At 43.3% G+C, this 24,474-nt stretch overlaps 1 long non-coding RNA gene across 1 annotated transcript in view; it reads right to left on the bottom strand.

The window, feature by feature from the left end:
• Positions 1-840: 840 nt before the first annotated feature.
• LOC130366915 (uncharacterized) overlaps positions 841-24,474 on the bottom strand; it is an 88,708-nt gene continuing 65,074 nt past the window's right edge. The window contains exon 3 of the long non-coding RNA XR_008891997.1: positions 841-1,146. This is a non-coding gene — a long non-coding RNA (uncharacterized LOC130366915). The remainder of the gene's footprint in view (positions 1,147-24,474) is intronic.

Here is a 24,474-nt window from a genome sequence, read left to right as displayed (position 1 = left end):
GATTGATGATAATTCATTGAGGTAGTTTGGCTATTCTGTACCATGCATTACATTTTTTTATAGTCACAATCACAACAAGGCCCATCCCTATTTTTAATGACTGATGAAGTCAGTACAATGTTATATACTCCTGGATTAGCACTTGGCGGGCTCTGTTCTGTTAATAGAAATATTCTTTACTATTGTGTCCTTTGCTTCCTGCATTTGCATTTGATGGACACTACTCTGTGAATCCTATCTCCTATCAGTTTAGGTTTGTTACATGTATTATAAGGCCTAGGCTTAGCAGCAGTATTGTCTTGAAGTTATAGCAGGTCAGGTTTGGAATACATGGTCAGGGATGCACATGGTTTAGAAGATGCATAAAGATCAGTTAAGTATAAGATTCCATACTTCCATGCCTAGCTCATAATGGTGAAAAGAGGGACATAAATACAACATTCTATCTATCTATCTATCTATCTATCTATCTATCTATCTATCTATCTGTCTGTCTGTCTGTCTGTCTGTCTGTCTGTCTGTCTGTCTGTCTGTCTGTCTGTCTGTCTATCTGTCTAGCTATCTAGACTACCTGTCATTTCGACAAGGGGGGTGTGGGGTGGTGGTCGGGGTGGTGGTCCCACCGGCCAGACCCCTCGCGATCAGACGATCAGACATCTTATCCCCTATACTTTGGATAGGGGATAAGATGTCCAGGGGCAGAGTACCCCTTTAAAGGGATTTTACAGGACTTTCTCTTATTAATGGTCTATCCAGACTTTAGACTAAGCCCTTATTATTCCGATTGAAGGGGTTAGAATCAGCAAGTGCCTTTTTCTTGAATGGGAAATAAACTGCAATAACCAGGCACGACCAATACACAACTTACAGAGCTGTCTTCTTCTGGCTCCATTCTCTGTATATGTGGGTGCTATGGCTCTGGCAAAAAGCTAATTTCAGGGGAGACAGTAGTTTACCAATCTGATATTGATCCTGTTTCTGCCACAAGGTAGAGATATGTTTCTTTTCTTATCCCACCTACAATACTATGGAGCATTTTAACAAGGCTACTAAATCCTGTGTATCTAACCACATTACATATCGTGCTGTTGCTATCTAACAGTATCTTGCAGCTTCTTTTTCCAGGAGACTAATAATTCCCAGGTCCTAAAAATGAAAAGAAAGAAATGATGTGAAACAATTTTACCAGGATAATCTACTGTGGGAGAAATGTACTTCAGTAAAATCCTGCAGACATTGGATTCTTTAAAAGGCGTTCCCTTTATATTGAATCTACCTTTGCAGCGACAGACCATGTAGAATTCTATGCTAGCTCCCAACTAGCTTAGTTTTACACTATAGTTTACGATTGTGAAAAAAAATTGGTGAATTTGAAGGCTAAAAGCTGTCATAAAATGTTTAATAAATCCCCCTTGTATGTTTGCAATATGGTTTTACTCTTCACTGCAGCTATCAAACTTTTCTATACTACTTTGTCCATCCTACTACTATCTCTATACAGACACTGTTTTGCCTGTATAACTTATTTGAATCACTGAACCTTCACCTATTCTTTGTGGCCTGTCCTTCAAGGTAATGCAGTGGCCAGGTAAAAAGCCCATTATGGCATGGTACTTTAGCAGTGACTCACACAAATTGGCTTCTGAGGTGAGTATCTTATGAAAAGGGTGTGGCTAAATATTTTCTACATACACAAGGACCCAAAGGAGCCCACAAAATCCCTTTCTTTAAATCCCTAACCTTTTAAAAATTCACTTTTATTAAATCTGGAATAAAAGTAGAACTAACATGTAGTAGTAGTGATTATATGTAGTAGCGTGATTGTAATAGAGTGTAGAGTGATTTGTGAACTTAAAATGTACACAGGTTAAAGTACTTCATGAAATATCAGGGGACTGTCTACTTATAGCTAACCTGCTATCCGTCATCTAAATACAAAATGTCGCTTTCTGCAATACAGCAACATATGATCTGGGGATCCATGACATTTTATATTCAGACTAGCTGAGTACCCGGAGTTGCCCAGTTTTTCCTTCCTCATATCCCAACCCCATATGCCCTCCTCATACCCCGACCTCGTATCCCGACCTCCTATCCCGTCCTCCTATCTTGACCTCCTATCCCGACCTCCTATCCCGTCCTCATATCGCGACCTGTAATATGTGTACCAGGTATTGAAATATCTCCAGCTGTACAGAAGTTATGTGAGAACATACATTTCCCATTGATTTGCATGGGACTTTAAACAAAAACCACGACCCTCACAAATGGGGGTAGTTAAGGGTTAAATTAACTATATTTTAAGTGGACATATAAGTAACATGTAACCAAGTATTATCGAAATATCTCCAGCCGTTTGGAAGTTATGCAGTAACATATATTTTCCATAGACTTGTATAGGACTTTAAACATAAGCCCTGCCCCTGGCAAATGGGGGTGAGTAAGGGTTAAATAACCTATCCTATGTTTGTTGTTGACATATAAGTAACATGTGTGCCAAGTTTCATGTTAATATCTTTAGCCGTTTGGAAGTCTTTGTGGAACATACATACACACACACACATGTTGAGTTTTATATATATAGATATGGGATTTAATGTATTTCCTTGTATAGTGATCTTATTGGTAAAATTATATTATTTAGTCACCGCATTAGTAATATGTCATCCTGGAGAGGAAGCTTTTTACCCAAATGATCTATTAAAGGTGGGGCCCCCCTCTACAAAATTCCGCTACTTAACCATCCTTGGCAAGCTTTGGCACCCACCTTCCAAGATGAACACAAGTGACAGCACTTCAACCATATGCTCATCTTTAAGGTTGGGAACAGAGTACATAGATGACAGGTAAGTAGCAGGGCTCTGTATAGGAGATCGTGAAGGGTCCCAGTAGTTGCCCCCCACTACCTGCGATCATACACCCCTTTACTGTGGATAGGGAATTAGTTTTAGTTGCCTGGAGTACCCCTTAATGAAAGAGGTGAAATATACATGTGTCAGCCTTCTCCCAATGTGTGACTGTACATCCAAATGATAGGAAATAGGGTAGGAACAGCTGATGCTTCACCAGAATTAGCAAATACATAGCATTACCAGAACCACTGAACAGAAAGTGTTCATCTCACTGCACATTGCAGCACCCAGTTTTTCTACAAGATAACCATTTGGACAGCCAGTGATGAAAACACTAGGTAGAGGGGATGTGCACTCACAAGTATGTTTACAGACACTCCCCTTAAAAACGCAGTGGCACACATGTCCTGAAGCTGGGCCTTGTCAAGACCCAGCTTAGCATATAGCTACTACAATAGTGGAGCTAAACAAGAGTCATGAGTGAGGAGAGTAAATATACCTCTCTGTGTTAACTTTAAAAACACAGAGGCCGCCGGGAGGTAGCGCACGCAGGGATGTCACTGACGTACCTTGCGTGCTCCCATAGTAACAGAGCAGAGTGGTGCAGTGAGGAGGACGGTCATGCATGGTAAGTGACCAGCGGCAGGTCATCTTCAGTGTTCCGACCACCCCACCTCCGGTCCCGGGACCTACTGCTATGGCCCATAGGCCATAGCAGTAGATCGTGACCCAGGAGCGGTGGTCGGAATACTGAAGTGGGGCAGTAAACAGACATCCAGCCTCCAGCCATGCAATGTATATGGCTGAAGGCTGTATGTCTGTGGGGGAACTGTACTGCAACTAATGTGTGGGACTATACTGCACCTAATGTGGGGGACTATACTGCACCTAATGTGAGGGAACTATACTGCACCTAATGTGGGGGAACTATACTGCACCTAATGTGGGGAACTATACTGCACCTAATGTGGGGAACTATACTGCACCTAATGTGGGGGAACTGTACTGCACCTAATGTGGGGAACTATACTGCACCTAATGTGGGGAAACTGTACTGCACCTAATGTGGGGAACTATACTGCACTTAATATGGGGTAACTATACTGCCCCTTGTGTGGGGGAACTATACTGCACCTAATGTGGGGAACTATACTGTACCTAATGTGGGGAAACTATACTGCACCTAATGTGGGGAACTATACTGCACCTAATGTGGGGGAACTATACTGCCTCAAATGTGGGGACTATACTGCACCTAATGTGGGGGAACTGTACTGCACCTAATGTGGGGACTATACTGCACCTTATGTGGGAAACTATACTGCACCTAATGTGGGGGGACTATACTACACCTGATGTGGGGAACTATACTGCACCTAATGTGGGGGTCTATACTGCACCTAATGTGGGGAACTATACTGCCAACCTAATGTGGGGGAACTGTATTGCACCTAATGTGGGAGAACTGCACTGCACACCTAATGTGGGGGAACTGTACTGCACATCTAATGTGGGGGAACTGTACTGCACACCTAATGTGGGGGAACTGTGTATTAGGGGGGATGGCCGCAGTGTTTTGGGGGGGATGGAAGGGGAGGGGGGGCAGCATTGTATTAGGGGAGGGGGTGATCAGTATTGTATTAGGGGGATTGGAGAATCAGCATTGCATTAGGGGGATGGAGAAATCAGCATTTTATTAGGGGGATGGGGGAATCAGCATTGTATTAGGGGAGAGGGGATCAACATTGTATTGGGGGGGCGATCAGCATGGTATTAGGGGGAGGGTGGATCAGCATTGTATTAGGTGAGAAGGGATCAGCATTGTATTAGGGGGATGGGAGGGGGATCAGCAGTGTATTAGGGGGGATGGGAGAGGAGGGGGGTCAGCATCAGGGGGAGGGGAACAGCAGTGTATTAGAGGGAGGGGATCAGTAGTATATTAGGGGGAGGGGGGTCTGCAGTGTATTAGTGGGGGGGATCTTCAGTGTATTAGATTAGGGAGTTAGCATTGTATTAGAGCTCAGGAGGGGAGTTAGCATTGTATTAGAGTGCAGGAAAGAGTGGAGGACGGGAAAGATCTGACATGGGAATTTGAGATGAGGCATTTTTAGATTATATTATGTAGGGGTCTAAGGCTGGGTTCACACCACGTTTTGTTAAATACGGTTCCCGTATACGGCTGGGAGGGAGATGGGCGGGGCTTAATCGCGGCGCCCGCACTCAGCCGTATTCGGGAACCGTATTTAATGTATGTCTATGAGCCGACCGGAGTGAACCGCATCCTCCGGTCGGCTTCGTTTTCGGCCGTATGCGGTTTCCCGACCGCAGGCAAAAACGTGGTCGACCACTCCGGTTGGCTCATAGACATACATTAAATACGGTTCCCGAATACGGCTGAGTGCGGGCCCCGCGATTAAGCCCCGCCCCCTCCCTCCCAGCCGTATACGGGAACCGTATTTAACAAAACGTGGTGTGAACCCAGCCTAACTTGGGCTGTGGTGATTAAATATTTTAATATTATATATATTTGTGGGGAAGGAAATGTAAATAGGTTGAGGGAGAAAGACTAGGGTGATGGAATTATATATTGCAATATGATATATTTTTGGTTTAGAGCAGGAGTAGGTAACCTTCGACTCTCCAGATGTTTTGGACTACATCTCCAATAAGGCTTGCAAAGCATCATGGGAGGTGTAGTCCACAACATCTGGAGTGGCAAGAGGATGTCTATCCCTGGTTTACCTTTTATGAACAAGAAAATGACGACGTGCTGGTATAATGACGCAACACTGTGGGGCTGGTATGTAATTTTTTTCAAAGCTGGTTTTCACACTTAGTCCACTCCTGCTTACCATTCTGTGCTAGAACAAGGCGTCAGTAATCCAGACCCCAATCCTCCATACCTTGTACAGTATAATGAAGCATAGTAATACATTACTTAAACAGTTCATTTTGAAACCAACTACCCTAACCAAATCCAATAGCATAACTTCTATTTATATTAGTATGTAGATTTTACATGCTCAAGGTAGGTTAAGTGACATTATTTTCCAATTACTTCCTCAGCGGCAGATCTGTGCCGTGGGTCTGGGTAATTGAAGTTCTGCTTGTAGAAAAATTTAGGTGGTTAATGACTTCCTTCATTTGTCATTACCCAAATATACGCCACTCAGCATTGAATATAAATGTGTTCCTTTTATGCAAATAAGCATTAATGTATGGATTCATTATTTACTGCCTTGCCTTTTATCGTACTGAATAAGCAATGCATAAAACAATTAATTCAATGTGCGAGCTATTACTATATATTAATTACAATAATCAGAATTTCATTTTAACCCCTTAGCATCATTCGTAGTATTTACTGTAGAAGATGTAGTAGTCATGGGACTGGTTCAGAAGTTGAGTCTGCTATAAACCCAGTGGCTACCAGCTGTTTACGATAGCTGACACTTTATGAAGGCTCCCTTATCTGCCATCTTAGTACTGCTATTAGGCACTGCAATAGCAGAAGAACATAATCAGGTACAAGACACCCCATAAGTATAGAAGTACATTGTGCAAGTGATCAAGAGATGTTAAAGTGTAAGAAAAAGTTTAGTGTAAGTGTTTAGTAAAATGGCCAAAATATATATATATATATATATATATATATATATATATATATATATATATATAAAATTTAAGATTCTGACCTCCCCCTTTTCCTATTAATTGTGCAAATAAATAATTAAGAAAACAAAAATGGTAGGGGGAATTTACTAAGACAGGCATTTCACACACCTGTCTTAAAGGGGTATTCCAGGGAAAAACTTTTTTTTATATATCAAAGTTAAACAGATTTGTGAATTACTTCTATTAAAAAATCTTTATCCTTTCAGTACTTATGAGCTGCTGAAGTTGAGTTGTTCTTTTTTGTCTAAGTGCTCTCTGATGACACCTGTCTCGGGAACTGTCCAGAGTAGAAGCAAATCCCCATAGCAAACCTCTTCTACTCTGTGCAGTTCCCGAGACAAGCAGAGATGTCAGCAGAGAGCACTGTTGCTAGAAAGAAAAGAACAACTCAACTTTAGCAGTTGATAATTATTGGAAATATTAAGATTTTTTAATAGAAGTAATTTACAAATCTGTTTAACTTTCTCCAGTTGATATATAAAAAAATGATTTTTTTTCCTGGAATACCCTTTTAAGTAAACCCCGACCAGTGTAAGTTTTCACAGGGGGCACAGGTGGAGCTGGAATAGTTTTCTGCTGCAATTACGCTTGCAAGCTGGCATGAATTGTAGTAAATTTGTTGCTAATGGTTGTCCATGTCCATTATGACTGAAACCCTGCCCCCTCTGTGCTACGCCCCACCCACTTGTTGAGCTCGGCACAATCTGATTAAAAGTCTATAAAAACTCTTATAGAAGGTGTCACATTATGCACAAGTTAAACTTAAAGGGGTTTGCTACCTATTATGAAGATTTTTCCAGCCTGTACTAATGTTTATAGTAAGTCACTTACCAATATCAAGAGGCTTTACTTTGGCCCAGTTCTGAATAATGGTGATCTCTAGCCCCTGAATTTTGGCTGGACAGCTCCTTTATCCATAAAATGGCTATGGAGGAGCATGGGATAAACACATCGCTCTACCTCCATATAAGTACATGGCACTCTACAAAGGAGCACAGGTGGAATAATGTGTTCTTCACATGTCCCTCCATAGCCGGCCATTTTATGGACAAAGAAGCTGTCCATCCACAATAAAGGAACTGGAGATCGTGGGGAAGGAGAGGCACGGTTATAAAGAATGGTGTCAAAGTGAAGCATTGTGATAAGTGACTTATTACAATCATTAGCACAAGCTGCAAAATCTTCATAAAAGGTGACCAACCCCTTTAACTTTTCATAAATGTTGTTTAAACATAAACAGTATATAAATTAAAAGACATACAGTTACAAAAAAGAAACATCAGTAAAGCAGTAAGATTTGTAAAAGCCTTGCAAATAATCATTCCTAATATTTGTACACTGCTCAAAATAATAAATAAAGGGAACACTTTATCAACACAATGTAACTCCAAGTCAATCACACTTCTGTGATATCACACTGTCCACTCAGGAAGCAAAACTGATTGACAATCAATTTCCCATGCTTTTGTGCAAATGGAACAGACAACAGGTGGAAATTTTAGGCAATTAGCAAGACACCCCCAATAAAGGAGTGGTTCTGCAGGTGGTGACCACATACCACTTCTCAGTTCCTATGCTTCCTGGCTGATGTTTTGGTCACTTTTGAATGCTGGCAGTGCTTTCACTCTAGTGGTAGCATGAGACAGAGTCTACAACCCACTCAAGTGGCTCAGGCAGTGCAGCTCATCCAGGATGGCACATCAATGCGAGCTGTGGCATGAAGGTTTGCTGTATCTGTCAGCGTAGTGTCCAGAGCATGGAGGCGCTACCAGGAGACAGGCCAGTACATCAGGAGACATGGAGGAGGCCGTAGGAGAGCAACAACCCAGCAGCAGGACCGCTACCTCCTCCTTTGTGCAAGGAGGAGCAGGAGGAGCACTGCAAGAGCCCTGCAAGAGCCCTGCAAAATAACCTCCAGTAGGCCAAAAATTTGCATATGTCCACTCAATTGGTCAGAAACAGACTCCATGAGGGTGGTATGAGGGACTGACATCCACAGGTGGGGGTTGTGCACACAGCCCAACACAGTGCAGAACATTTGGCCTTTGCCAGAGAAAACCAAGATTGGCAAATTCGCCACTGGCGCCCTGTGTTCTTCACAGATTAAAGTAGGTTCACAGCACATGTGACAGACGTGACAGAGTCTGGAGACGCTGTGGAGAATGTTCTGCTGCCTGCAACATCTCACTACATCCACCAACGCCACGTTGCACCACAGACTGTCCAGGAGTTGGCGGAGTTTAGTCCAGGTCTGGGAGGACATCCTTCAGGAAACCATCTGCCACCTCATTTTTTATTATTAATCCTGTAAAAAGAATTACCAGGGCATCCAAATACTGAACTCCTTAATACATGCTTTTAAGAAAGAGTCCACTTAATGTATGAAGTCCTATTATATAAACATATAGGGGGAGATTTATCAAAACCTGTGCAGAGGAAAACTTGCCCAGTTGCCCCTAGCAACCAATCAGATCGCTTCTTTCATTTACATGAAGGCCTGTGAAAAATGAAAGAAGCAATCTGCTTGGTTGCTATGGGCAACTGGACAACTTTTCCTTTGCACAGGTTTTGATATATCTCCCCCATAAAGAGCACTTAGCATAATTGTTGAAAAAAACACTTTAAACGGATTTCAGTGTTTCACAGCATATTAGCTTAGGTATACAGAAAGACTAATACATAAACATTTGGACAGAAATAAATAACAGTTACATCAGCTCTAACCAAATTCTAACCAACATGTATCATTAAAGGGGCTGTCAGATCATTAGATGTCATATTAATTGTAAAGATGATAAAAATAAACTTTGCTTGTAATTACCCTGCTGATAATACAATAATCCAGTGAAAAGTTATGACATCTAATTGCATTGTTTGGCACCACCTGCTGTTCAGAGTTTATAACAATGTGCACATCCATCTAATAAGCTGAATGCTGGTGGACACACATCTCCAGTCACTTTCCTCCAGTCACGTATGTCTTTTTTCAACCATACTAACTATGTAACTATGTAGTCTGTTCTCTCTGCATTGATATTCTATTCATTACAGACCAGTCAATAAATATAACTTTCTCCTTGTCTGGGAAGGATCAGAGCCTCTGCAGAACCATGGGAGTAAGTTGTTGAAAGGACAGAAGACTGGAAAGAAATGGGATTGATTCAGGCCAGCAGCCCAGGCTAAAAGCTGCTACCTGCCTGAACCTTCAACAAATAGAAGCACAACAATATTAAAATGTATATTTTATGCTTAAAACAGATGTTAAAGGGGTACTCCACCCCTAGACATCTTATGCCTTATCCAAAGCATAGTGGCTTAGATGTCTGATCATGGGGGTCCCGCGGCTGGGGACCCCTGCGATCTCTCCTGCAGCACCCCCATTTCTCAGCTGCACAGAGCGAGGATCGCTCTGTGGCTGATGACGGGCGATGTAGGGGAAGGAGTATCGTGACATCATGGCTCTGCCCACTAGTGACATCACACCCCACCCCCTCAAGGCAAGTCTATGAGAGGGGGCGTGGCTTCTGCTACACCCCCTCCCATAGACTAGTATTGAGGGGGTGGGGCATAACGTCACTAGAGGGCAGAGCCTGCTGTACACTGCTTAATGCAGTAAGAAACTAGCTTAACCGAGTGAGGTTCCAGAGTACTGAGGCACATAGTGCATAAAAGTCACCATCACTCTGCTGACTCACCAAATCTCATCTGCCATTAAAATAAAAAAAATAAATAAAAAAAACCCTCTACACCAGGATCTTCATGGCATGGGTGTCCATGACTAAGAAGCTGCATAAAAGATTACCAAATACAGTGTCATGTGTTGAATGGAGTGGCATAAAGTATGCCATCATTGGACAAAGTGGAAACGTGCTCGGAGTGATGAATAACACATCTCTAACTGGCATCTTATGAAGAATGTTACCAGCCGAACTGCATTAAGCCAAATGTGAAGTTTGTCCGAGAAGGGATAGTTACATAACCAGACATTTTGGACAACGTTATGCTTCCAAGTTTGTGGGAATAGTTTGGGGGACATACAAAAAATTCCTGTAGGTAGAAAACAGTATATAGGCGTTGCAATGCTTTTGTTCATATAGTGTATCATCTCAATTTTTTTTACCAGATCCTTTTTAATTAAATTGACCTTATGCTGCTGTAGCTGTCACAGTGTGGTGTCCGTATTGTATTGTCCCCATAGTCAGAGTCCCTAGGACGTTGGGGTCCCTCTTCTGTAGTTATCCCCTTGTCACCCCTCAGTTAGTCAAAGACTGTATGGAAGTTCTTATCAATGTAAATATAAGTATAAGTATATAAATATGTATATATTTAATTGCCTACCTGTTCAAGCGTAGCAGGACCTGCGGATCACGTGATTAGGTTAGAACTCTATGGTTTTGCTACAGGACCTTTGGAGGTTCCAGTGACGTGTTCACCCACAATGCAATGTAACGGTGATTGACAGTTGTTACGGACCAATCCAAAACGGCAAGCCCCTACCCATATAAGGGACCTGTGCCATCTTGATCCCTCTCTTGGGTTGCTGACTCTGGAAGAGGTAGGACCTCCGCAGCTTACAAGACGATTTACTAGGCCAAAGCCTTGCGGCCTAGGCCTCTAACATAGCAGATAGACTAAACCATTCCCGCTACTCACCGCTAGACCACTGGACCTAAACGCACCCTTAAATCCATTGGATCTCTGCTACACAATCCTTAAGAAGCTAAATTGAGCTTATCTGATCCCAACCAACTGTCAATCGCTGCTCAGCTATATGCATAGAGATTCTGTTATCTGGACTGTTACTATTGCTGCATGTGCAGAAATTCTTCAGTAAAAGTTCCTGCAAGTTTTCAGTTAACAGTGGTTGTGGACAATTCTTTATTTCTGCATCACCTATTGCTCTTGGGAAGGGTGGCAATAGGCCTACCAAGAGTACAGCATTTAACCATCACCCTGGCGTCACGAGTGACAAGGGTTAACAGCGCCCTTAACTATCCTGAACAGCGACACCCTAGTTACCCTACACCCCCACAAGGCTTTATCCCAATTCCACCACCACAAGCCTTTTTGGCGTCGCACGAAGAGGATTCGGGTGTGTGCCTACTGCTGTTGCCACTAGTGAAAGTGTACTCCCCCCAGAAAGTAACGGACTTTATTCATGTGTCGCAGACCGCATTACAGTGTACAAGAGCGGTGTGTGTGGTGCAAGTTGCAAGGGGGCCACGCGAAAAGTAAGGGGGGAGGCAAACATTTATTTGCTGCAATGTGTAAACTGCGAAAATAATTCATGCTGCGATCCTCTGGTCTGGTCGGCACAGGAAGAGTTAACCTGCTACCAGAGAAGCGCGCTAAAAAGGCCCATGCTGTGCCACATCCTGCCCCTGGGTTGCTGTGTCGCAGCCGAAAGGGAACTTGGAAACAGAGGAGTCATTTCTGGGAGGACAGGAAGTCGGGGCTGCACCGATGACGTCCTTCCTGCCGGCCGCTATTTTGGGGAAGCCCGCTATAAAAGACATCACGCACAGCGACCTCTTCAGTCGGCACAGAGAGCCGGAGAGTACAGACATGGCGGAGAGCAGCGTTCCAGCGTGGTGAAGAAAGCAAAATGGCGCCGGAATGGCGGAAAGTTGTGGCAGCCACAGCCCGATTTTTCCAAGAACTTGCTGACCATCTGCAGCAGTTGTCATTAGATGAAGAGGGGGCCTGCAATCTTCCCCCACTGCCTGATGATGACGACGATTGGCCAGACACACCTCCAGCAGAGAGCGCAGGGACACCTGGAGGTGCATCGCTACAGAACTTGGGGCTCGTGGGCCGAAATCCCATCGGAGGAGTCTGCAGTGAGTACACCACCAGCGGCAGCCTTTTCTTCCTCCTCCAGCCCTGAAGCTAAAATACCTCTATCTACTTTGCCATGTGCACGACCGTGCTTACCAGATTTGCCCCAGTGGATCTTTGGGGGACGAGCCGGGACTCATCGAGTATATGCACGCGGTTCTACAACCCATACCTGGGAAGCCACTCCCACCAATTCTAGCCAGACAAAGGGAAAGGGCCCATCAAGAAGCCGAGCTGGCTGAGTTGATGGACAAATTAAAGGCCCGACACAGAGAACTGTACACCCCTAAGCATGTGCATCTGCCTCCTGAGTAAAGAATTTACTACCAGGAGAATACTAAAGAAATGGAAGCATTATTCATCCGCAAATGGGACCATCCCCGAGAAGGGGAGGAGCCTCTAGAACGACGAAGAGCAACTGTGGCCAAGTTCGACAAGGTCAGAGGTTATGGGACACTCCTAGATTGCTATACAGGGCAAATCCTCCTCGTAAACCGGCGAGCAGTACAGAGGCCATATCTTCATAAAAAGTTCTACTCCCTGGAGGTGGGTGAAATTGTGGAGTACACCCCTGTCCAGAGCCTGTGTGGAGAATGAGCTGCAGCGGTCACAAGACCAACAGCCCCAACACAGCTTCCCTTCAAATACTTTCCGTCTACAGATTGGGAATCGGATCCCTTCAACCTGAGGCCGAAATGGTCAGCTCCTGATGCCTCCACCAACGTATTCAAGGAGGAGGAGCCTCTACAACATCAATCATCTTCTGTGTACAGTAAAGTGCCAAGTCCTGTTCAAGTTCAAGAAAGTAAGCCTGAATTGCGGGCACCAAAGACTGTACTTAGACCCTCGCGGAGCAATGAGAGTTTGTCTGTTCCAGAGGTACCAACATACGTACCTAGGCCCTTTCGGAGCAATGAGAGTTTGCCTCCTGCACAGGTACCAACGTATGTACCAAGGCCCTCTTCCGACGTGGAGAGTTTGCCTGCTTCCAGGGTACCGACGAAAGTGCTTTGGCCCACTCCTGATATGGAGATGGTGCTAAAACCTTATGCACCCACTTTGATCCCGACCAGTAAGCCTCTGGTCACTTTGAATCCTACTGTTACCCATTCTACTCTCACCAATGTGGTGTGGGAGAGTTACATTAACTCCTTGCCTGCTCCAGATGTTGGGAGGTATAGAGGATCTACAAGAGGCACAGGAAGATTCCGGAGAAATGTCTTTTGAAGGACTGTAAAGTAATGTTCATTGCTTTTCTATGCTAACCACTTTTGTTTTTCAGTAACCAAGTTCAAGACATGTGCCTAGCAGGACTGTGCTAAGATTGTTCCAGTTTCAAGTTCAGAAACGTAACCATCAAGCTTTGTGCCTGACCATCAGGTCAAGAGACTCCTAGCCAGTAGGAGATTCGTAAGTTTTTGTGTCCGTTTGATTTGGGACAACCGTGAAATATAGACTCCTAGTGTAGGTGGACTGCAGATCCTTACACGTACATTTTATGTACATAACCCTATATTTATAGGACTCTCTTGCTAAAATTTGCACTTATCAGGTGTATGCGCCTGAACCTTGCTGGAGTGTTAATAAATGTATAGTAAAAATGTATATGGTTCCTGTACACAGAAAGATAGCTTTGTGTCTGTGTACATAAAAAGTAAGTAAAGGTTTTACACAGAAAATTATCCGCTATCTGCACGTGAACACCAAAAACAAAAACGGAAATCATTCTTATACACATGTACATATAAATGTATAAAAATGCTAAAAGATGTTTTAGTAGTTGCTCAATAGTTGGCTCTCTTGGCTCCTCCGAGAGTAACATTGTTTCAGTCGCCAATTTCTAGCACCTTTCATCAAACAAAACTACCCTTAAGGTACCAAGATTCACATTCAGTACCTGCACACATAGTACCTTCAATGACTCACTTCAATGTACTACCTTTATCTTTTCATTACGCTAAACTACTCACTTAAATGTACTACCTCAGTCTACTTCAGTACATACACAAAAATATATCTCACATTCAAGAAACACTTAGGAATTGTAGCCTATTGATACCCAATTCCTGCCACTGTTAGGCACACTCATATTTCTTTTCTCTGTATTACGTGTGTGAGATGCTCTACCTGGCCAGTAGGTGCTCTTGCGGGCTTGACATTGAACACATATTTCTAAAGGTAACCTAGCTAGGTTATACTGTTGTGTTCTAGGGGTAAGTAGCGTATAGCTGATAGACCCTAGTAGCCATCATTATTAGTAGAGAGCCTCGGGCAAGCCAATATACCCTTCTGTGTACTAACAGGTGACTCATCGTGGCAAAAGAAAAAATGTGGTGAGATTTCAAAATGTTTAGACAGCTTGAGACTAAAGGTTATAGAAAGCTGTATATAAATGTCTAGTTAGCCTCATAAATGTTATAGAGAGATATAAAAAATATCTAAGGAGCTAGGAACTAAAGATAAGATAGCTTCATAACTGTCTAGATAGCTTCAAAATGTCTAGATAGATTCCTATTGTCTAGTCAAGATACTAGGAGGAATATCCAGAGAATGTGAATGTGTTTAATGTTTACTTAGGTTTTGTCCGGATGTATATATATATATATATATATATATATATATATATATATAATCCTGTTCTAGTCCTAGTTCCTCTGCCTTAGGGGACAGGCGTCGGGGTCGACTTATTTTAAGTAAGGAGGTTTGTGGTGTCCCGGTACCGTATTGTATACGTTACCTTTATAGAGGTCCCCATAGGACGTCGGGGTCCCTCTTCTGTAGTTATCCCCTTGTCACCCCTCAGTTAGTCAATGACTGTATGGAAGCTCTTATAAATATAAGTATGAGTATAAATTTAATTGCCTACCTGTTCAAGCGTAGCAGGACCTGCGGGTCATGTGATTAGGTTAGAACTCTATGGTTTTGCTACAGGACCTTTGGAGGTTTCCGTGGTGTGTTCACCCACAATGCAATGTAACTGTGAGTGACAGTTGTTATGGACCTATCCAAAATGGTCAGCCCCTGCCCATATAAGGGACCTGCACCATCTTGATCCCTCTCTTGGGTTGCTGACTGGAAGAGGTAGGACCTCCGCAGCTTACAAGACGATTTACTAGGCCAAAGCCTTGCGGCCTAGGCCTCTAACATAGCAGATAGACTAAACCATTCCCCGCTACTCACCACAAGATCACTGGACCTAAACGCACCCTTAAATCCAGCGGATCTCTGCTATACAATACTTAAGAAGCTAAATTGAGCTTATCTGATCCCAACCATCTGTCAATCGCTGCTCAGCTATATGCATAGATACACTGTTATCTGGACTGTTACTATTGCTGCATGTACAGAAATTCTTCAGTAAAAGTTCCTGCAAGTTTTCAGTTAACAGTGGTTGTGGACAATCCTTTATTTCTGCATCACCTATTGCTCTTGGGAAGGCGGGCAATAGGCCTACCAAGAATACAGCAGTTAACCATCACCCTGGCATCACGAGTGACAAGGGTTAACAGTGCCCTTAGCTATCCTGAACAGCAACACGCTAGTTACCCTACACCCCCACAAGGCTTTATCCCAATTAAGAGTATACATAATCTTGGTCCCATTTCCCCAGCTGTCACACACCGCAACATGTGTCACTTTGTCCCGTCCTCACATTTATTTTCTAAATTATTTCCTTCCTTCACTGTATCCTGCTATTTTTGCATCTCCAGAGTCACTTCTTACTGAACTTGCCCTCTGACTTTCAAATGAATTGCATCAGCAGGTTTCCCATAGTAAATCTTAAACTATACAACTACCTTCCTCTTCAAATTATATTGGAGTCGACATTTGTCCTATGGTGTGTTACAAACAATGATTCAGGGTAAATCATCCAGGCGTCAATTTATTTGCAATACCAACCTACAACAGCACCCCTTTGATACGTAGTGGGCACAATTAGTTCTTTGTTATTGTATCTTTGACAATAACTTGGTCTTTAACCAGTTGCTGTCTAAGGACGAGCCGGCTCTTCCTGAGACGGCAAGCGGTGTATGACGTGGCTGGCCCCCCGCTCATTCCTGTAGCTGAGGGCCGCCATTAATAGCCGACATGCGGCCAGGTATTCACCCTTTAGATTGGCGTCTAAAGGGACATTTAAATAACCCCTGGGGGTCCAGTAGGGTGGATCGCCTCCCCCCCCTCCCCGCAGTGCGATCGCGATCCACTGCAGAGGCAGCCGGAGGCTGAACCAGACTTTCTTTATCAATCAAGCGCAGATCACACAGATCAACCATATTGATCTGTATGAGGAATCTACTGATTCATTCTAACAGTCCCCTAAGGGAATTAAAAGAGTAAAAAAAATAAAAGTTTTAAAAGTGTAAAAAAAAACACCCACTAACCCCTTCCATATTAAAAGTATGAATCACCCCTCTTTTCCCAAATTCCATATAAAAGAAAATGTAACCATAATAAAAATAAACATATGTGGTATCGCCGCATGCGGAAATGTCCGAACTATAAAAATATAATGTTAATTAAACCACATGGTCAATGATGTAAAAAATTTAAAAACTCCAAAATTGCATATTTTTGGTCATTTTGTAAACCCTAAAAAAATGTATAAAAAGCGATCAAAAAGTTCCATCAAAACAAAAATGGTACCGATAAAAACTTCATAACATGGTGCAAAAAATGAGCCCTCATACATCCCTGTAAATGGAAAAATAAAAAAGTTCTAGGGGTCAGAAGATGACAATTTTACACATACAAATTTTGGGGCATGTAGTTATAATAATTATTAGTAATAAAAAATAAAACCTATATACAGTAAATTAAGTATCCTTGTAACCGTATGGACCTACATAATAAAGATATGGTGTCATTGGGGGCATGATCTGGCTGCCTAGCTGCATGCACATTTGAGCTGTGAGCTCCGGCTCCAGCAGTGATTTTAGCGACTATTCACTGATTCCAGCCTTATAATTTCACAGTATTCTGTGACCGGAATCGTCCTAGAATGCCGAGGAGAAGAAGGAAGGCTGTACAGCAGTCTAAACTGACAAAATTTTACTTCTCCCTAGATGCAGGAGACTCGCAAGATGGCGGCAGCGATGAGGAGACTCTCCTGCTCTCCTCTGCACCCGCTGAGACGCTCCACATCTGATCCTGCACCACAAGTGCTGACTGCAGAGGAGACCTACATTACTCCCCAGAAGTCCACGTACCTTGCCGATTCTTCTGGACACCTGTCTCTCAGTGAGTGAACAATCTCATGCTCTCATGGGGGCCCCGAGAGCTCTGCTCCCCCCTCACCCTCCTGCAGCCCTCTTAAGCAGCGTCCACGAATGGACAGCAAAGTGGGATCAGGGTGGGATCACCCGTTATAAATGGACTCTGCCTCTGATTACCCGGGGTTGATGCCCTCCTGGCTCTACTAGTCTCTAACGTGGCCCTCACAGATACAGCCATGAAGGAGATGCTGCTGTTGCAGCACCGCTCTTTATTGTCAGACATGCAGTACTTTAACACCCCTTGCATACTCAGTTTGAAGACCTGGGGAGGGGGCAAAATTTTTGCTAATTCCCATAACAACCTCATAGACGCTCACACTGCTCTGGAGGAAGAAGTCTCCATGATGAAAGCTAAAATGGCCGACTTAGAAGAAAGAGGTCAGCGCAATAATATCAAATTATGTGGTATTCCAGAAAGTGTGCTGCCTAGAGACATTCCACAATATGTCCACTCTCTCCTGAAAGCTACTTTGCCAGACCTCCCAAAGCATGACCTGGAAATAGACAGAGCGCACAGTGTCTCTCGTCCCAAGCACCTCGCAGACACAGTCCCGAGAGATGTCTTGGCCCAGATAAAAAAATTTCGAGATAAAGAGACACTCATGTCCTTCTCTAGGAAAAATGGTGACCTGACTGCAACATTTCATAAAATTATTTTATTTGCGGATCTTTATGTTGCGACGCTGCAGTTGCGTAGCGTTCTCTCTCCTATAACTATGGAGCTACAAAAAGTGAACATTCCCTACGGGTGGGGCTTTCCAGTACGCCTACTCGTTCATCACTAAAATTAACTACATGTGATCAAATCCCTTGATGATGGTACACAATTGCTCCGAAGTTGGATCATCTCCATCCTTGAACCCCCTGCGCTTCCTCCCTCCAAGATTCGTGGAGACTGGTCAACTGCCCGCTGAAGGCTGGATGTATGGCGGATACCCGCTGCTCAACTGGAAGCCACAAATTTGCTCTGGTGACTCTGTATGACTGTGGCAATAGGCTGAAGCAGGGACTTAAACCCCACTTTAAAGGATGGTTTTCCATCTTTCTTTCTTATGTTCAGTACCCTTTTCTATTCCTGTTTTGGTTTTATGGTTGTTCTCTGAGTTTGTCTCTGTCCATTACCATACTGCTTCTATCTACACTGCCTATGTAAGCAGAAGAGGAGCGCCCTCGCTGGGAGACATTTCCTCTTCACAATGTGTTGGTATCCATCTGTTATTTGTTGCGAGCAGTAATGGAGCTTATCACTAATTTCTAAGACCCAGGTCCTCCCCATACACATCCCAATCCAGTTAGTATCCACTTTAAAAAGCACATACCCCTTGGATTGGTAAACACAAGGTATTACATATTTGGGCACAGTCCTGACCCAGTCTCATACTCACCTATAAAAAATTAATTGTGCTCCCCTTCTATCTGACATGAAGACTGAATTTACACGCCTCGCTAAATGCGATATATCCTGGACAGGGAGGGTAGCCAAGTTTTTGTACTTGTTTTGCACCCTGCCAATATCACTACCAGACAGCTTTTTGACTCAAGCCCAATGTATGCTCACAAAATTTGTTTGGGCTAGTGGCAGAACTAGAATTGCCCATTCTATCCTCACTAGGAACAGAAAAGTAGGAGGACTAGCCTTACCTGACTTAAAATATTACTATCTATCGACTATGGTCTCTGCTCTAAATGGTTGGTCACATCTAGATAACTCTACTCCTTGGATTCATCTGGAAGGAGTTCTGGCTCGGCCATTCTCCTTACGCGACTTGTTACATTTGCCGTTTTGGCAATTACCTACACTGAAGGGCATGGGCCCTGTGGTATCGGCCTCTTTAGCCGCATGGTCTGGGTTCCACCGGATTGCAGACGGTGACAAACTACCTTCTAAAAAAGCTCTACCAATCACCTTTTTGCACGCTATGCTCCCTAACAGTGATTATAGCTACTGGCTGGGCCAAGGTATCTCCAATTTAGAGGACCTCCTAGATTCTACTTCAAATGAACCTCCCATATTGAGGCAGTTGTGAAGACCACTCTGAGGTGGTGCTATACCCCTGACAAACTGGCCCTTATTTACCCTTAGTTATCTAACCGCTGCTAGCGAGGCTGTAGGTGTAGGGGTACCATACTTGATATACTCTGGAAGGGCCCTTTGATTCATGCCTATTGGGTTAGCTTTAGAAAACTTCTGTCAGACATATTGCCTTACTTTCTCACTTGGCCCCCCTAACTTGTAATTCTTTTTATAGGTATAGATCAACCCCCATTAAAATTCGGGGGCCTTGTTCGTACCATATGTGCAATAGCGAAGACAGTTTTGCTACGACATTGGAAATCTTCTGAAATCCCAGATGTTTTGGAAGTAGTTGTTGCTATAAATCTCACTTGCTCTTTTGAAAAAATAATTTCACTTAGTAATGCTACTCACCTGGCATTTTTAAATAAGTTGCAACCCTGGCTGACATTGCAATACTCCAATGTGATATGACACTCAATACTCCTGCAGAGTATGGTATTTATCACCCCCTGTTATTGGCCTTACACACATATATAGGCTTTAGTTATACTTTGGTACTATCCTCCCTGTAACACCGATCGCTCCAGGTCCCGCTCCTCCCCTGGAGCGCTCACGGCGTTCTGCTCTTGCTTGCAGCGCCCCAGTCAGACCCGTGGACCGGGAACGCTTCTCTGTGTCTCTCGGCGGGGATGCGATCCCCGGGGTGGGATGTGCCTGCCCGCGGGTCACATCCCGTGTCACTCACCTGCCCCGTCCTCCTGCTCAGTCCCGGCGTGCGCGGCCCTGCTCTCTAGGGCGTGCGCGCGCCGGGTCTCTCAGATTTAAAGGGCCAGTGCACCATTAATTGGTGCCTGGCCCAATCAGTTCCAATCACTCCCTACTCTATAAAAACTCGCTTCCCCTTCCTGTCCTTGCTGGATCTTGTTGCCCTAGTGCCCTGAGAAAGCGTTCTGTGTGTTCCCAAGCCTGTGTATCCAGACCCTTGCTGTTGCCCCTGACTACAAACCTTTGCCGCCTGCCTTGACCTCTTGCTACGTCCGACCTTGCCTTCGCCTTGTCCTTGTGTACTACGCCTATCTCAGCTGTTAGTGAGGTTGAATTGCTATCGGGGGATACGACCTGGGAGTTAACGCCGCAGCAAGTCCATCCCGCCTTGCGGCGGGCTCTGGAGAAAACCAGTAACTTCTTAGAACCGGTCCCCTGGTACGGCCCACGCCATCGCCTCACTAACACAGAGGATCCGCTACCCGCTTCCAGTCTGGTCCCTGACACTCCCATACCCATAGGCAGTGTATCCCTCTCTCCACTATGCACTATTGTCATACTTACACAGTATTCTTGCTTATGAGATACGGCTGAGGACAGACTTTTTTGGTTGTTCAAAATGTTATTCACCTTATTTTTCTTTACTTATGGTTGTTCTACCATTATTATTATTATTATTATTATTATTATACCAGGTATGCCTCGTTTACTTGTATTTGAAAAACTTAATAAAAAATTATTTTGGGGAAAAAAAAAAACATATGGTGTCATTTTTATTGAAAAGTGCACTGCATAGAATCGGAAGCCCCCAAAACTTACAAAATGTTGTTTTTTCTTTCTTTAAATTTTGCCCCAAAAATATTTTTTTCTGGTTTCGCCATAAATTTTGAGGTTAAGTGATTGATGTGATTATAAAGTACAAATGGTAGTGCACAATAAAGCCCTCATATGGGTGTGTATGTACAAAATCGAAAGCGTTAGGATTTTTAGAACGGAAAAACCCTGCGTCCTTAAGAGGTTAAATTACACTAACTTCTTAAGGATGCAGGGCATATCTATATGGCCTGCACCTTCTCCCCTTCAATGATGTGAGTTCAGGAGCTGAGCTCACATCAGAGCGAGCAACCCCCAGCTGCTTTCAGCTGATCGCAGGTAAAACCGCAGTGTCGGACAGCGGGAGGGCCCTCACCAGCCTCCTCGCTGTCTGTTCGATAATCTGATTCTCCAGCCTGCCATGCCAACAGCAGAGCACCGATAATACTGGTCAATGTTATGCTATGGCATAGCATAGCATTAAACAGTGTATGCACGTAATAGTCCCCTAAGGGGAATAAAAAATAACATTTTGGTCACTTTGTATACCCTCAATTTTTTTTATTAAAAATGGATTAAAAAGTCCCATAAAAAAAAGAATGGTAGCGATAAAAACTACAGATCACACCGCCAAAAATGAGCTCCCATATAGCCCTGTATATGGAAAAATAAAAAAATATAGGGGTCAGTATAGGACAATTTTAGTCATACTAATTGACGTGCAAAAAATTATAATAAAAAAAAAAGTAAAACAAAATCAAATCTATATAAGTTGGGTATAATTTTAATTATATGGGCCTACAGAATAAATATAAGATGTCATTTTTACCAAAAAGATGGCATTTTTTTTTTTTTTTCAATTTTGTCCCACAAATAATATTTTTTGGGTTTCACCATAAATTTTGTAGAGAAATTACTGATGTGATTACAAAGTAAAATTGGTAGTGCAAAAAACAAGCCCTCATACAGGTCTGTAGGTGGAAAACCTTAAGGGGTTAAAACTGCTTGAATACATTCCTAGGGGATCTTATCAGTGTTGTACAGGGCTTTAGAACAGTGTTATACATGTATTTTGAGGCTCATTTCATTGCAGTTTACAGAGATCCTGATTGCTGTGATCCAAGCTTTTTGGAAAATTCGGCAAGCCCCCCAAGCTGACCTTTTGAAAAGTTAGAACAAAAAGAAAAAAATGTGGTCTCAAATGACAGGAAATGCTCAACCCCAAATGCAGTTGTGCATTTATGCTGGGGGAGCAGATCCTGCACTTGTGGTCTGTTGCTAAGGGCGATCCCCAGCATAAAGTGCATACAATGGGGGATTTTTGCAGCAGACTACAAGTGCCACAATGGCATCCTACACCAGATAAACGGTGTGGATGTGTAACACATAGAGTAATACATACATTTAGGTGCCCTACTGTGGTGGATGTACACAGTAACATATGACTAACCCTCAAAACGATGTTAAAATTGAGACATTAGCCAGTATATCCTTATATGAAGGACATACCTGAGCCCGCACACCAACGCAAAGGTTTCTCAAGTGGCGCAGGACCTAACACTTAACACTTATCTGTTTCATATGGGCAATACCAGAGGCCAGTTGGCATTTACAGCTGCACTTTTTACTTGTTGTTCAAATCTTATACTTGGAGGTGAATAAACTCCAAATTTAATGCACCTTAATCACTCTTATAGGTAGCATTTTGGTGCACCTGTGAGGCCGGCAACATATCAGCCAACTTGGGCGAGGCTCATAACCTTCCTCCCTCCTCCCGCTGTATGTGTGCTTAGCCACACTGGAGTGAACTGGGAGCAGGCTGTGAGTCGGAACCAATGCTGCTGTAATTGCCCACTGGCCCCTGGTATTGTCCATACAGCACAGGTAGGTTTAGTGTTAGGTCCCGTGACACTTGAGAAACCTTGGCGTTGGTGTGCGAGCTCAGGCATGTCCTTAATATAAGGATATACTGGCTAATGTCTCAATTTTAACATCATTTTGAGGGTTAGTCATATGTTACTGTCTACATTTACCACAGTAGTGCACCTAAATGTATGTATTACTCTATATGTTACACATCCAATCTTTTCATCGGGTGTAGGATGCCATTGTGGCACTTGTAGTCTGCTGCAGGCATCCCCCATTGTAAGCATGAATGCACAACTGCATTTGGGGTTGAGCATTTCCTGCCATTTGAGATCACGTTTTTTTCTTGTTGTTCAAATCTTATACTTGAAGGTGTATAGACTCCAAATTTAATGCGCCTTAATCACTATTATAGGCAGCATTTTGGTGCACCTGTGAGGCCGGCAACGTATCAGCCTACTTGGGTGGGGCTCATAGCCTTCCTCCCTCCTCCCACTATATGTGTGCTCAGTCACACTGGAGGTAACTGGGAGCAGGCTGTGAGTCGGACCTAATGCCTCTGTATGGCCCACTGGTCCCTGGTATTGCCCATATGGTACAGGTAGGTTAGTGTTAGGTCCTGTGCCACTTGAGAAACCTTGGCGTTGGTGTGCAGGCTCAGGTATGTCCTTCCTATAAGGATATACTGGCTAATGTCTCAATTTTAACATCCTTTTCAGAGTTAGTCACAGGGGTCCTAGGTGTATGAAGCCTAGCTACAACTGTGGCACACTGTTCTTCTTCCAAATAGACTTTCCTCATTGGTGATAAACTTCTAATTCTGCCCTAGCACTGCCATCAGACCCCATGCCCAGAACTTGAATTCATTATGCCTCCACACTCTATCGCAGACTAATGGGACATAGCATAATGACTATAAAACATGGTCAAATCTTATGATTTCTGCTATTTATATTATTCACTTACTAATCCCTATTATTTAGTATGGTTAAAAACAGCCATCTATTGAGCTGTCAGGCCGACTCAGCCTCATTGCAGGGCCAGATAAAGCAATTTTCAAATATTTGAGGTTACAAATGATATGTCAGCAGCAGATGCTCTTGGGCCATCTGGGTAGAGGGAAAAAGCATAATTCATCCTGGGATTTTAAATAATTGATGAAGTCACAGGACATTAAGGTTTTAAAGGACACATGAAGCACCGAGGACAGTTTATACTGAAAGTATGTAAATAAAACCCTACCAAATCCAATTTTCCAGCTACAGTCTGATTGACTAAATTGTTACCCAAATGACAGCTGCATTTATATTTCGAGATGTTATGTGTTATGTATAGAAAAAGTTGTAAAGTATAATGTAATTCTTGGTCTTGTTTT

Source organism: Hyla sarda, chromosome 4 (assembly GCF_029499605.1).
Source record: "Hyla sarda isolate aHylSar1 chromosome 4, aHylSar1.hap1, whole genome shotgun sequence".
Taxonomy (NCBI): Eukaryota; Metazoa; Chordata; class Amphibia; order Anura; family Hylidae; genus Hyla; species Hyla sarda.
This window is presented reverse-complemented; position numbering and strand designations above follow the sequence as displayed.